A 15,449-nucleotide genomic window follows, 5' to 3' on the forward strand; every position below is an offset into this window, starting at 1 on the left:
AGCAAGCATTTTAATTTAAACCTTTGATTTATGACATGACTTCTTCTGGGCAGCCTTATACAGGAGCTCCCTCTCTCTCTTTTTTATGGGACAACTTTCTTTTTTTTTAAGATTATTAACCAATTTATTTAATTATTATCCATGATAATGTTAAGATCTGTGGTGGGTAGGTGCCCTGGCCGGGATTGGTTCCTGCCTTATGCCCTATGTTGGCTGGGATTGGCTCCAGCAGACCCCCGTGACGCTGTGTTCGGATTCAGCAGGTTGGACAAAGGATGGATGGATGGATAATGTTAAGATGTGGCTTCTGGCTTGTTACTGTTAATCTTAAATGAATTTTCAAATTGAAGATACGCTGCTGTCATCGCAGACAAACACCCAAGCGGTCAGACCATATCAACTGTTTTTTTGGATGAGTTAGGAACTTGAAAGTTATCACAGCGTGACCAAAGAGGTTCAGAAAAATCTGGTGGCATCTCTAACTATAACATTGAAGAATGTAGAAGACTCTGAGCATGTAAAGAGGGAAATATTAAATGTTCCCCTACTTAGCTAGTAGCTCTGCAATCACCGCTGCCTGTTGCACTTTATCGCAGAAGCAGCTCGTCCAAAAAAATAAGAAATACAGAGCAAGGATAAAAGTAAAATGGAAAGGGTTCAAAACTGGCCTTTCTCTATAAATATGGAATGTTCGATCACCTTTAAATAAGTTGGATAATTATTTTAATAATTCCTTATATTTATGCAGTGGTACCTCTGGTCACGGCCGTAATTCGTTCTAAAACTCGGGACGCGACCCGATTTGGTCGCGACCCGAACGTAATTTCCCCATAAGATTGTATGTAAATACAATTAATCCGTTCCAGACCGTACAAACTGTAAGTAAATATATATATTTTTTCAAGCACAAAAATAGTTAATTATACCATAGAATGTACAGTGTAATAGTAAACTAAATATAAAAACATTGAATAACACTGAGAAAACCTTGAACAGAGAAAACGAACATTGTAAGAGTTTGCGCTAGACCCTTACGAACCCCTTGCTGTAAACTTTTTTTTTATGAATTTTAAGCACAGGGAAAAAAATTAAATGTCACTTCTCTTGCGAAACTTTTCAAACCATCCTCTACTGGTTTTAAATTCCTCACCTTCGCCACTCGAAGAAGGATTTTTTTTTCAGCAAATCGCCATGAATCTTCCTGGCTTTCGCGCATGATCGGCTCGCTTACGCTATCCCCTGCAAATTGCTTTTCGTTCAACCACACTAGCAACAGTTTTTCCACCTCTTCCAGCACTTGAAGCCTATGTTCGGTTAACATTATAACTTCTTTTATAACATCAGCTGCTTTGTTAGGCCCTGTATAGGCAAACAAAAGAAAATGGGAAACGGAGAATGGGAAATAATTGGTGCATACAAACGTGCGTAGGGAAACTGGCCGGCAGTGTTTTTGTTCGCCACCAGAGCATGTGGTCGTGAACAGATGCAAAATTTTGCAAACTTTTTGATTGTAACCCGATTTGTACGTGTTTGGAAATGTTCATGACCAGAGGTTCTACTGTATAGCGCTTTTCTCACTCCTCAAAGTGCTCTCCACACAGGGAGGTTCCAGGAAGCGAACCCACAATCTTCTAACTGCAAAGCAGCAGTGCCATCTGCATGGATGATCTTTTATGTGTTATGGCGAGTCACAGACTGTCCCTGGTACTGTGGTATTTGTTTATTTCAGAGAACCAGCTTAATGATATTTCAGATGCTATTTAATGCAGGACAGTTTTCATCTGATATGATCATGACAGAGTGGTAAAATCAGGAGAGGATCTGGAGACTTATGAAGGAGATGCAAGCACATTACAATTAAAGCCAATAAGTGTGATCCAGACTTTGAAAAACCATCTGAATTTATCCACTGTAGTACCCGGATGGGGGTGGTACCCAGCTGGGACGCCTGAGAAGACCGGAGGAGGGCTTGTGCCTCCTCCAGACCTTGAGGGGGCGACCGCCCTGGGGACCACGGGTACAGAGCTGGGAAGCTTGACCCTGTAGGGGCCCGTGGTCACCACCAGGGGGCACCTCAATACCAGTAGGACCCTGGACCTCAGCACTTCCGCCACACCCGGAAGTGCTGGGGGGAAGAAAAGAGGGGACACCCGGAGTGCTTCCGGGGAGACAGCCGGCACTTCCGCCACACAGGGGCATGTCGGTGGGAGATTGCCGGGAACACACCTGGAGCACATCCGGGTGCTTATTTAAAGGGGCCGCCTCCCTTCAGAGAATGACTTGAGTCGGGTGGAAGAAGGACGAGGTCTCTGGAGGAGAGAAGGAGGCGGTCTGAAGACAGAGAGAGACAAGCCATTGTTGATTGGCCTGGACTGTGGGGTATTGGGGGCTTGTGAGTAATTATTGTGTAATGGAAACACTGAATAAATGTGTGTAGGGTAAATCTAACGTGTCTGCCTGTCTGTGTCCGGGTCAAGTTCCACACCACATTACTGCCTAGGAGTGGATGCATCATCCTGCTGATGTTTATTTTTAAACTCCGCAACAGAAAGATGAGTAATTATGAACCAATGTCTAATGCCGCATTCCTTTTTTGAACATAACATACTAGACCTGTTTTATTCAAATATTAACATCTCCAAATGAACATCTGGACAAGTCTGACTATCTTACTGCCACCTATAGCCCTGTTATTGATTGCAACAGTTCTCCATTATCCATGCCAGAAGTTCTTATGTGTGTTTAGGGGGTTGTTGTTTGTTTTATTATGTATATTTTTCTGTTTCTCTCTCTTGAACTTTTGTAAAGTCCTAATTTCCCTTTGGGAACAAATAAAATACATCTCTCTATCTTAGTCTTGCCGACCTCTTAGTTGTGCTGGTAATTACAAATTAAAATTGATAAATTCTGGCTCCAACAAGGCCCAGTTGAGAACAGAAAACACCCTGAGTCCAGGGCCAAGTTTATCAGTAATGTACAAGGACATGAGAACTGATTACTAATCACATGCTTCTTCAATTTGTGGTGTATTTAAGAAGCTAATCAACAGTTGTAATTCAGCCATTGCCTTCCCTGCACTGTATGGCTCCATGTGAGTAAAATTAAGGGTTCTCCTCCCATCCTGATAAAGGTTCCATAAAATAAACTTTGACAGATCCTGAGGAGATCTTTGGGGGAATGTGGCAGGAAACTGAAATTGCATGGAATGAATGGGCAACCTCCTCACAAGTAGTGACTGTGTCGGGAATTGTGCACTGATCTCTAGATCTGAGAAGCAAAAAGCACTAACGAACATTCTGTCCATTTGAAACCAAAACAAACAAAAAAAATATAATACAAGGTGAAGAAGTAACTGATAAGAACTGGCTCCAACAAGGCACCGCAGACAACAGGGTCCTGTTTATCAGAAACCTACAATAACGGACAACTATTAAATGAATTCTGCAGGTAGAACATGGGGAGATGGCTGGAAACTTGTTAAGGGCAGAGTTCCTACAAATGTTAGAAATTCACACAAAGAACCATAGACATATGAAATCAATTAGCAAGTAGTGTGGTGGAGAGTAGGAATTTAGGGGTCTTTTCGACAATCTAGGTGAATAGGATGGATGAATGTTTTGGGATGAATGGTCAGTTCTCATCACAATTTTTTATGCCCTAATGTTCTAATGTTCTAAATAGTGAGCTACCATGTTTAAGGGGAACTAAAGGACACATTAAACATTATATAGTGCTATGTTTAAAAAAGCTTGATGCCCAATTTATTGCCAAGGACCATGACACCTTTAAAGCCATAATGGGTACATCAAGCATTATAATGTCATAAAGATGTCTCATTTGCTTCCAATTTCACAAACACATGTGTGATTTTGTAAGCCCCAGATGGTAAGGGCAGTGCTAACAGGAAAAGGTGGCTATTGTCCATGGTGGGTATGCATCATGCCATTGAGCTCAGTAGCAAAATGGTTTTGCGAAGCTGGTAGGCTGCATATAATTTGCAAGATAATATTTACAAGTATATTTGATTTGCCTTTCATTAACTACCCAGCAGCCTCTCTAAAGCACACTGGCATACAAAATGTTTTGGCTTCGCTTGCTTTCCTTTGTTCAAGTCTCAGCTGTGTTTTGTTATGCAGTGAAGAAACTGCTTGAGCAGGTGAGCGGACATTTTAACAGAGCATCTGAACACCATGCAGGGTATTATTTATGCCAATTAACTTTTAATGAATTTGATATGCCATGGCACAGAAACATTTTGACATTTCTAATATGTGGCAGCAATTGCTTAGCAAGGTTTGAGATTCTTTTGCTTCAAGAAAAGTACAGGTGGCTATAAACTGATGCTCACAAACCATCACACGGCTGGTGGATCAGGAGTAAGTGGATACGTTCCTGGACTATAAGAATATGTAAGAATATCAGAAATGTGACAAACGAGAGACCATTCAGTCCATCAATCCCATTTGTTTAGCTAATAGATAACCTGTCCCATTATCCCATCTAGATTCTTCTTAAAGGTTGTCAAGGTTTTGTTCCAGAGTCCCACAACTCTTTGTGTTTAATAAGAGTTTTATGCTGTCTGTTCCTAAACCAATGATTAGTTTGTACAAGCACCTGAACTCATTACCTACTGTATTCTTCAGTTTTTTAATTTATGAGAATAGCACAGAATTGCTGTAAGTCATATCCTGACTAGAGCTGCTGATTGACTCTACAGACTGCATCTCTGTTGTTGGTCATTAGCACTAAAACATAAATAATAATATAGTTTTAATTTGTTACTAACCCTCACCTATTCTGTTTCTCTTCCTGGTACTCAAATGTGGCACTTGGTGCCACGGCCCACCTGCCAAGTGGTTTTGCCTGCCTAAGATAAAGTCATCCCTAATGGAGGATCGCAGGAATGGTCAGGTAGAGGGGTCCTTTCATCGGATTGGCTGGCCCAACACTATTCCAGCTGTGGAATGGCCAATTGGGGGAGGCAGGACTCTAAACAAATCCAAATCCTATTACAGTATGTGATATCATCTACTGTTAAATTCTGCTCTGTACTTGTAATATTTTTATTTTACTGTCATATTGTATTGAGGATTACTTGTGTTCTATTCTGTGTATTGTATTGTATTTACCCCCCTATTTTTTGACACCCACTGCACGCCCAACCTACCTGGAAAGGGGTCTCTCTTTGAACTGCCTTTCCCGAGGTTTCTTCCATTTTTTCCGTACAAGGGTTTTTCTTGGGAGTTTTTCCTTGTCTTCTTAGAGAGTCAAAGCTGGGGGGCTGTCAAAAGTCAGGGCATATTAAAGCCCATTGCAGCATTTCTGGTGTGATTTTGGGCTATACAAAAATAAACTATATTGTATTGTATATCACTTATTTCTTTTAGTGTGCCTAGCCAGGGCACCTTTCCAAGACTGGTTGTAAGGGTAGAAAAAGATGGACCGCTTCAAGAGCAGTCATACACTGTCCTGATACACACACTTCCATTGACAATATGATACATCACCAAGCCAGTTCAAGAGTTTGGGCACTGCTGGGGTTTGGTATGTAATATGCGTATGTTGGGTGTCCTGGCAGGGGTATTGCTATTAAAGAAAGAGAGGAGTGCAACACTTCTCTCAGAGCTCTGCTAGCTCAGTTGGTAGAACATGAGACTCTTCATCTCAGGGTCATGGGTTTCAGTGTCAAGTTGGGTGAGTGATGCCAGAAAGCACTTTTTAAACCACGAGTTTTGGGAATCTGGAGTGAGCTTTCAAGATATGTAGTTGAAGGAGAAGTGTTGACAACCTTAAACAAGTATCTGGATGAGACATTGGAACAGCTTTACTATTAGCTAAAAAAATGATCTTGATAGACTGAACAGTCTCCTCTTGTTTGCCTGATTTCTTACATTCTTATGTAAAACACTAGGGAGCAGAAGTTTCAGCAGTTACCAGTTGACTGTTCATCGAGTGAGAGACAAAGTGAAAATGCTTACTTGTCACCTGTGTCATGATCAGTCTTTTTGATATTTTATAATTTCTCCATGGCCTCTAAAAATTGAGACTTTTTTTAGGGGTTTTAGAGGCAAGCTATGTTGTGATAATATTTTGTTCTTGTACCATACATTTTTAATGAAGTTGAAATTAAATAACATTTTTCAACAACACTCTGTTGCTTTTCCTACGTTATTGGCTGGTGGGTGCCATGCCACTGCCAGGTAAGGTCAACTGGAATTGTGTAGCATGTGACCTCACTAAAGGCACTTCTTCATTGCCCAAGATACTGGATTCTCCCAAAAGACCAATGCATTCATCCCTTGCTGTTTCTGAACTGCTAGCTATGAATATTTTTACCCTACTTTTCGTCTACAATTTACGATTTGACTTTGGTTACGTGTTCCTTTTTATTTTTAATTTTTGAACTTACCGCACTGTTTCCTAACTATGATTCTTAAGACATGTATTGAGCACTGTTTACTTACCTTTTTGTTTTTTTGCTTCTGTTGACAAAAGCAGACTTCATATTATGTAACTTTTAGTTGTTGCGATGTCAGACTTGCCAACTAAACCTGCTGATCTCGTCTCAGGTCATGTCAAATTTAGTATCTGCATGATGAACTTCCAGCACAGACTTGTTTTCATCTTTTATTGACAGCCAATAACCTGCTGCTTGATGGAGTTGATGCTGTATGAAGGGTTCAGTAGCAATCTTGGCCCTTTGTCTTCTGTTTTCTTTGTTGTGTTATATCAAACATGAGAAAACGTTCTTATTTGTTTGTGAAGTCCAAAACATCAGCATTCCTTATTCTTCATTGCTGCATTATATGCATTGTGGCACCCGGATGGGGCTCATGCCCGGCCGGGACACCCAGGAAGACAGGAGGAGGGCTCATTCCTCCTCCAGACCGCGAAGGGGCGTCCGCCCTGGTTGTATTGGGGGCCCGTGGCCCACCAGGGGGTGCCCTGATGCCTTGGGGACCCTGGACCTCAGCGCTTCCACCACACCCGGAAGTGCTGGGGGGGAAGAAAAGAGGGGACACCCGGAGTGCACAGCCGACACTTCCGCCACACTGTGGAGTGCCGGTGGAAGATTGCCGGAGAGCATCTGGAGCACATCCGGGTGTGTATAAAAGGGGCCGCCTCCCTTCAGATGGAGACAAGAGTCGGGTGGAAGTCGGATGATGTCGGGAGGAAGGCAAGGAGGCGGCCTGAAAAGAGAAAAGGCAATGTTGTGTGGCCAGGACTTTGGGGTCTTTGGGGTTTGTGAGCACAATAACTTTGTAAATATTGTAAATAAACGTGTGTTGGGTGACATGAGCGTGTCTGCCTGACTGTGTCCGAGCCAGTCTCCACAGCATATTACCTCTGGATAAGCCTTCATTGGTTGTCTGCTCTCATGCTCACAGAGCCCACCCCTATAACTAAAGACACAATCAAACCTGCTTGATTTTGTCAGGGTGAGTCACAGACTTTTTGGAGTGAGTATGCTGTATGGCACATTATCCAACTAGGAGCATGGCATGGAAAGCCTCCGACTCACTAAGGTTATGTAAAAGGCTGTGACTGAAAATCACTGTAAGGGTCATCGACATGGTCTACAGTATCATCTTCTGATTCAGATTCCACTCAAAGTGTTTGCTGCCTCATGCACCCTGTACAACTAGAAGGCACATGATCCAAAGAGGAAACTCATGGGGCACTGGTGTCCCTCAGATAGTGTAAGCAGTTGTAATAATAATTCTTTGCATTTATATAGCGCTTTTCTCACTACTCAAAGCGCTCAGCAATTGCAGGTTAAGGGCCTTGCTCAAGGGCCCAACAGAGCTGAGTCCCTATTAGCATTTACGGGATTCGAACCGACAACCTTCCAATTGCCAGTGCAGATCTCTAGCCTCAGAGCCACCACTCCTCCTATGTAAGGCTGCCTGGGACCCCTGACTCTTTAGGGTCAATGGAAGGCTCATAGGTTTAAGGATATCAGAAACCACTAAGTGAAACTGTAGCTTGGTCAAACTTTTGAAATTATAGAGTTGACCTGATGACAAAGATAATTCCTGGGCTTGGCCAGAAGTAACCCAAGGATTTGATCTAAGGACTGCTGTCCACTAGAAGAACGTTGGGTGTGAATTTGAGTGGAGAGGAAAATGGGTGCTTGAGTGTTGGATCGGAGAGATTCCAGATCTTCGAGAGAGACTGGTAAAAGGAAATACTCTGCTGTGGCAAGTTGGAAAAGAGTCCCTTCTGTTAGACATAGTTTCTGGACTAGTTAGGGTAGGCCCAGTGACGCAGTAGGCCTTCTGTTTTATTTATTATTGTATACTTCATGTCCTCCCTGTGCTGATCCTTCCATTTTGTGTTTTCTTTGTTTAATGAACACACAATTTTCTTAAGCTTTGTTCTTCTTGTCATTATTCTGGTTTCAGGACTGCTATGAAAGCACCTCCAGTTATTTGCTTGTGTTATTAAATTGCCAATGATCATGCACATAGGGTTTTTCTTATGTATTAGAGCAAATTATTCAAAACTATTTTTGCTGCTTTGCCTGTGCTGCTTTATTTACATTAAGGCACAATGATATACGATTTTGTGTTTGGTGTTAAAAACAGTTTTGGTTGTTTTTCTGTGACTGCTGTGCACGATGAATGACAAATCAAAGCTGAAGTGCCTGACTAACAGTTAAAACTTTTAAACGCCCAGCACAGCAGACAAATACCAGCTCCTTTCTTATTAACATAAATGAAAATTGCCCGTCATATATCTGATTTTTCCTATTGTTATTTTAATGGGTTTAAAATTGCCATTTTAAGAGCTTTTTCAAGATGTGTGATGCTGTTTTCGGATGCAGTACACCATCGCGCAGTTTCATACTAATTTAGGCATAGCATTTAGTGGTACAGGTGTTGGAGCATATTGTGAACTGGAGATTAAAAAACAATGATTCAGGTGTGGCTTAAAAACATATAAGACTCAAATTATTTTAGTGCTTCATTCTTTTCTTAGCTAACCAAATGCAACGCTTAAAAATTACACCATACACTGCAAAGTATTAAATCGGGTCTCTTGGCATTACCACACACATGCAGGTTTCTAGCTTGGAGCCACACATCCAATGTGTGGATTTTTTTGATTATTAATTAGATAGATAGATAGATAGATAGATAGATAGATAGATAGATAGATAGATAGATAGATAGATAGATAGATAGATAGATAGATAGATAGATAGATAGATAGTCTGCTGTTTAGGCCATTCAAGAATGTTGTCTGGTTTCCACCACTGTCATCATCTACTCCTTTTACAACACTTATGGTCATCAGCTCCAAAGGATTTAAACCATGAGTTATCACTGAAGGTGTCCTGAGATTAGCTCACCACATTCCAAGCTGCTGTGGCTTGGCATCAATCCATTTCTGTAAAAGAAGCTGTGAATGGACTCTTTGCCAGTTGTGTGTACCTGATTAAAAAACGTACGTGTTGTGTTAGTCTTAGTCCATCCACACTAACATGGTGTGGAAGAGTAAACAGAGAGATCATAAAGGTTTGGGGCACCAAAGTGATCTCCATATATTGTGATAGAAAATAATTTGAAACAGATCCAAACAAGTCTTCTTCAGATGGTTCTTTCCTTACTCTCCCAAGATGGTGTTTTAAGGAGAGTAAGAAGGACATGTTCGGTAGATCTGATAGCGGAAGTATCATCACTGAAAGCTAGACCGTCAATCATTCTTTTTGTAGTGGGAGGTATAAGACGGGCATTATATGACAGCACCAACCTCTGGATCGGAGGGTAATTACTATCCAATGAGCCCTGAGGTTGTCTCCTAATCACAAGTGTGTGACAACGGGTAAATTTTAAAATGCCATTTTCTGCCCACACTAGCATTTTAGAGTCATTTTACAAAAGTTTATCTCCCACAACGAAACAACAAAAAGGCAAAAATGTTGGCTATTGAGTATTTGTGGTTTATCAACCAAGATTTGTTTATGGGGCAAGCCTGAAGTAAACTGAAATGCTAAAAAATCAAGGAAAAAAAAACACAATGGAGTCTTTGTCTAGACAGATGGTGAAACTGCCTTTAAAGTAAAAGTGAGTATAAGGTTGACAAAGATTTGGAAAATATAGACTGGGAGTTGTGCCAAAATAAATACAATAAAATATTCAAATGTTTCAAGGCACCGTCAGCTGATGCAAAGAAGTCATGGAATGAGTACAGTAAAGATGACGTCACAAAGGAAATTATTAGAACAAATGAAAGTCAGTGCCCAATCACATGGCAGTTATACATCAGGGTTTTTTAAAAAGATCCATCTTTCCTGTTCACACTGCTATATGCAAATTTACACACTTTGTTTTCAAAATTATACGTTTGTTGATGGCCAAAAATACCATTTTTATGGATACACAAAGACAGATTAAATATGAAATAATGCAATTTGAAATACATCCATGTTATTGTGGACAAGGTCTTAGAGGATGCCATCTCTTTAGATGGTGGAGAGCATTATCATAGGTGCTGTGAAAAATCTTAAAGTTACTGGCACAGCTAAAAACTGGAATACTGGGGGTAGAACAAGTGAAAACACACAGAAATATAGCAACAGGATAATTTTCCATTTGTTTCCCATTCTGTGAATTCATTGAATGATTTAAGCACACTTTATTAAACTTCCTAGACCCATATGCTGACCATGGCTATGTTCCATTTCTATAATTCCTACTTATTCTCACCTAACAAGTCACCATGTCATGAAGGGTGTTTACATGGGTTTTAAGTTTATATAACCCCTCTATTATCCATTTCCCATTGGGATTAATAAAGTATCTATCTATCTATCTATCTATCTATCTATCTATCTATCTATCTATCTATCTATCTATCTATCTATCTATCTATCTATCTATCTATCTATTAAACTGGTTTATGTTTGAGCTGTCAAATAACCTGACATCTTGTCTTCGGATTGTGAGAGGAAACCAGAGCTCTATGGTGGAAATCCACCACATAGAACAAGCCAGGCCATGAGACTGGGGTTTCTACTCTAAGAGTGAATCAGTTGCAAAATCTGAAGAGGCAGCTGATTTTTCCTTCCTTCATTCTCCATATTTGCTTTCATACCCTGCAGAACATCTTGAAGAATGGGATTAAAAACAACAGTCACGCCGTCTGTTAGGTTACTGTCCATCTCTGCTATTTCCTGTAAGTCATCTCTGGTGAACTATAAACTGAGCTAGATGGTTATTGCTGCAGGTATAGTAAGTCTTTTTAATTGGAAAGTGAACATTAATGAAAAATTTAAATATTACAAACAATATCAGGCTTATTATCTCAGTTCTTTCATAAGATGTAATAAAATTTTAAATCTATTGCAGCAATCTGGACTGAATGAACCAGTAAAACTAGAAGAGATATTTTTGCACAGTAGACAGCTATCTGCATATGCTACACTGCTGTGTATATATATTTCTTTTGTAAAACGTTCAAGGCTGTTTTGGGGTCAAAATTCAGCACCCTCATTTTTTTAACATGTCAAAAAGAGTTAACGAATCTGTAGTGCTTATTTTTTAGACAATATATATTTTCCTTTTTAAAATTTGGCTGTTTTGTAATTGTAGTTGCATCCATTATTCAGCTGTGCAATAATGATCATTACATCAAAACTGCATGAAGAGCAAGAATCCTCTGAAGGTCTGTGAACCCACCTGTGGTAAAGCTGAGATGATGGCACTCTTTAAACATCTGCTCATTAAATTTGTTGTTAATCTACAGTCCTAGTTACTAGGGAATCCATTCCCAGGCTCCCGGATTCCCGGGAATGAAACTGCTGTAATCCCAGGAAAACGGGAATGGTCAAGCTCGCACATATAACGTGTAAAAGTGTAAAAATCGATCAAGAAATAACAGAGTTATAGAGGGTGTCCCAAAATTCACGCAAGATTTGAATTTGGGTCATTTGTGCGGTAAAGTGTTGCCAACGAAAAAAAAGACAGCGTGACAGGTCACCGTTCAGGGTTATTAAAAATGGAGCGCTACACGAAAGAACAATGCATTTTCATTGTTGAGCAATATTTTAAAAATAATGAAGGTTTGGCAGCTACAGTTTGCAATTTTCGTACAAAATATGGTCGGAATAGTGATTTAACTTCAACAACTGTGAAGAGATTGATTAAACAGTTCAGGGAGACTGGATCAATTAGTGATGTTAGACACTCTGGCCGTCCTTCAACAAGTCGTTCAACACAAAACATCGAAGCAGTTCGTGAGAGTGTTGCTGAGAGTCCAGGAACATCAATTCGCCACCGTTGTCAAGAATCGAACATTTCCAGAAGCTCTCTACAGTGTATTCTCACGAAAGATTTGCATCTTCATGCTTACAAAGTTCAATTGAGTCAAGAACTGTAGCCTACTGACCATGCACAGCGAAGAGAGTTCGTTGAATGGATTTTGGAACAACAACAAGTGAATGCCGATTTTTCAAACAAAATCATCTTCAGCGATGAGGCTCATTTTCATCTTGATGGCTTCGTTAATTGTAAAAATTGTTGCATTTGGGGTTCAGAAAATCCATGAGGGATTGTTTGAAGTCTAAGGTTTATGCCTTCAAGCCCACGACCACCCACGCCTTGAAGGAGGAAATTGAGCACTGTATGAATGAAATTCAGCCACATTTATGCAAAACAGTCATGAAAAATTTCGACAAAAGAGTGTGTATGTGCAAGCAAAGCCGTGGAGGCCATTTACCCGATATGCTATTCCATACATAACCCTATACTGTATACTTTATGAATCAATTAAAAATTTACAATTTTTAATTAAAAACCTGTGTCCTCTATCAAAATTACTTTTTGCGTGAATTTTGGGACATGAAAATAATTAAGGTGGCGCCATTTCTGCAGCTTGCACTTCATCAGATCTATCTATCTATCTATCAGACAACAGCTTTGAACAGGAACTTGAAATTGCAATGCGTCAGTCTGTTGCATCTGCATTATCTGTGCCAAGAAACTTGCCATCACAGAATGATGACAAGAAACTGGATGCATCAGTAAAAGCTGAAATGGCGGTATTTCAGAGCAACGGCAAGCACGGGTGTTGTTTAGAACAAGCGTATCAGTATCTGATGACTGTGCCGCCTACTTCAGTGGAGGCAGAGCGTGCTTTCTCAGCGGCTGGTGTACTTCTGCACGAAGGTGCGCTCTCGCATGGACCACCGCACGCTGGACACGTTAATAATAATTCATTACATTTATATAGTGCTTTTCTCAGTACTCAAAATGCTATCCACACAGGGAGGAACCGGGAAGCGAACCCACAATCTTCCACAGTCTCATTACTGCAAAGCAGCGGCACTACCTGTGAGGACGTTATGCTTTCTGCGCTCTTATTACCACAACTAAAGATACATGTACTTACAGTATATGACAGCATGAACTGCTTGTAGATAAGGTTAGTCTTTTATTTGTGTCAACATATTGTAGTAGTTTTAATAAGTATAATAATAATAATAATAAGTAAAAATAAGTGTCGGTATGTTTTTCTCTTCATTTGTTTATTGAACATACATTGCAACATACCAACAAAGCAAGGTAATAAGGCGGAAAGGGGTGGCCAGTTCAGAGACATTTATTTTAAAAATCAGTTTCAATCTATCCTTTATTTATAACACTGGTTCAAGTTCAAATTTTATGTTCCCATTAATGAAACTCTACTTACATGTCCCCCACACGATAGTAACACACCAACCATAGACAATGAGTACAAACTGAGACAGTAACTACAACACTTTAAATTAATGGCAACATCACACAGTCAATATAGAGAACCACCAGGTACACTCGTTCGTTTTAAGTATGAACAGCTGTCCAATAGACTTATTTAAAAAAAATGCATCAATGCCAGGCTGGACTGGTCACAGAAGAACTATGGAAGGAAGGGCAGAGGAGTTTTTTTTTCCTTAGGAAACTGTGTTCGTTTAATGTGTTTAGTGACCTCCTTCACATGTTCTCTAACTCAGTGTTGGCCAGTGGGATTTTCTACACTGTGGTGTGCTGAGCTGGTAACATCACTTCAAGAGAAGACCACTGAATCAACAAACTAATTTAAAGGGCAAGTTCAGTTACAGGACACACTCTGGATTGACTGGAGGTCATAGTGGGCAAGACAATGAAGGCAAAACTGAGTGCCATTATGAACAATTCTGCACTTTCCCTCTCTGACGCATTCACACTGAGGACTTTCAGCCAATGAATTATTCAACAGAAGTGTGTCAAGAAACACCGTGGGGGCTTATTTATACCAACAGCCATACACCTGCATAACACCTCACTGGGACTTGGACCGTCAATTCAGACATTTTTTTCTTGTTGATTTTCTACTTTTTCAGCCATTCTGGTGTGTGTTCAGACAATAGTTTGTGTCTTTATTTGTTTATTTAAACAGCTTCTGTAAGAAGCCAATATCCCCCCTGGGCACCAAAAAATCTATCTATCTATCTATCTATCTATCTATCTATCTATCTATCTATCTATCTATCTATCTATCTATCTATCTATCTATCTATCTATCTATCTATCTATCTATCTATCTATCTATCTGCCTGCCTGCCTGCCTGCCTGCCTGCCTGCCTGCCTTCCTGTCTGTCTGTCTGTCTGTGCGTGCATTAAACCTGCCTGAGCTTGTTGTATGGTCATGGAGAGCCTGAGCATAGTTGGCTGCATTGGTATAAGACACACCAGCCCTCCACAATGCACCAGGACATCGTTGGAAATACAAATGTATACACCCACAGCCAACTGGTTTTAAATTGACTAACTAAACCTGATTGTTTCTGAGATATGAGGAGAAAATGTAGGAACATTGGGAGAACAAGCAACTCTATACTAGGCTGGGATTTAAAGGAATACTCCACCTCAAAAATAATATTTTTTATATGTTACATACCCTATGTAGTTTATAATTGTGGCAAAAAATAATTATTAATCTCATGTTTTCACAGAAAAATGACATCATAAAGATTCTAATTGAATGGGACCCAATGGTAACAAACTCTGGACAATGGCAAACAATGTGAAAAACGTCCATGGAAAAAAGAAAAAAAAATGTCTTGTAATTTGTGTACCATAATCCACATGTCTCTTATCCATTTGTACTCTTAGAACAAGTAAAATACATGCGTTTTTTGGTAAAATACAGCGTAAAAGACAAGCAGAAAGATATATTACCATAATTTGGTGCAGCTCAGCTGAAGGCAGGACATTTGACCAATGAATGAGGGGGAGAGGCGGATCTTCAATTCAAATGCAGCAAGTGCCTTTCCTGGTTTATTTATTGTGCTGAGATTTCCTGAAAGTAAGTAATACTAGTATTTTAGCATAAAATATTTGTATTTTGCACATTGTGAGAATATGAATCGATAACGGACATGTTGATTATGCAACAGGGGATAGAGAAAGTTTTTCTTTTTTCTA

Source organism: Erpetoichthys calabaricus, chromosome 18 (genome assembly GCF_900747795.2).
Source record: "Erpetoichthys calabaricus chromosome 18, fErpCal1.3, whole genome shotgun sequence".
NCBI classification, from domain to species: domain Eukaryota; kingdom Metazoa; phylum Chordata; class Cladistia; order Polypteriformes; family Polypteridae; genus Erpetoichthys; species Erpetoichthys calabaricus.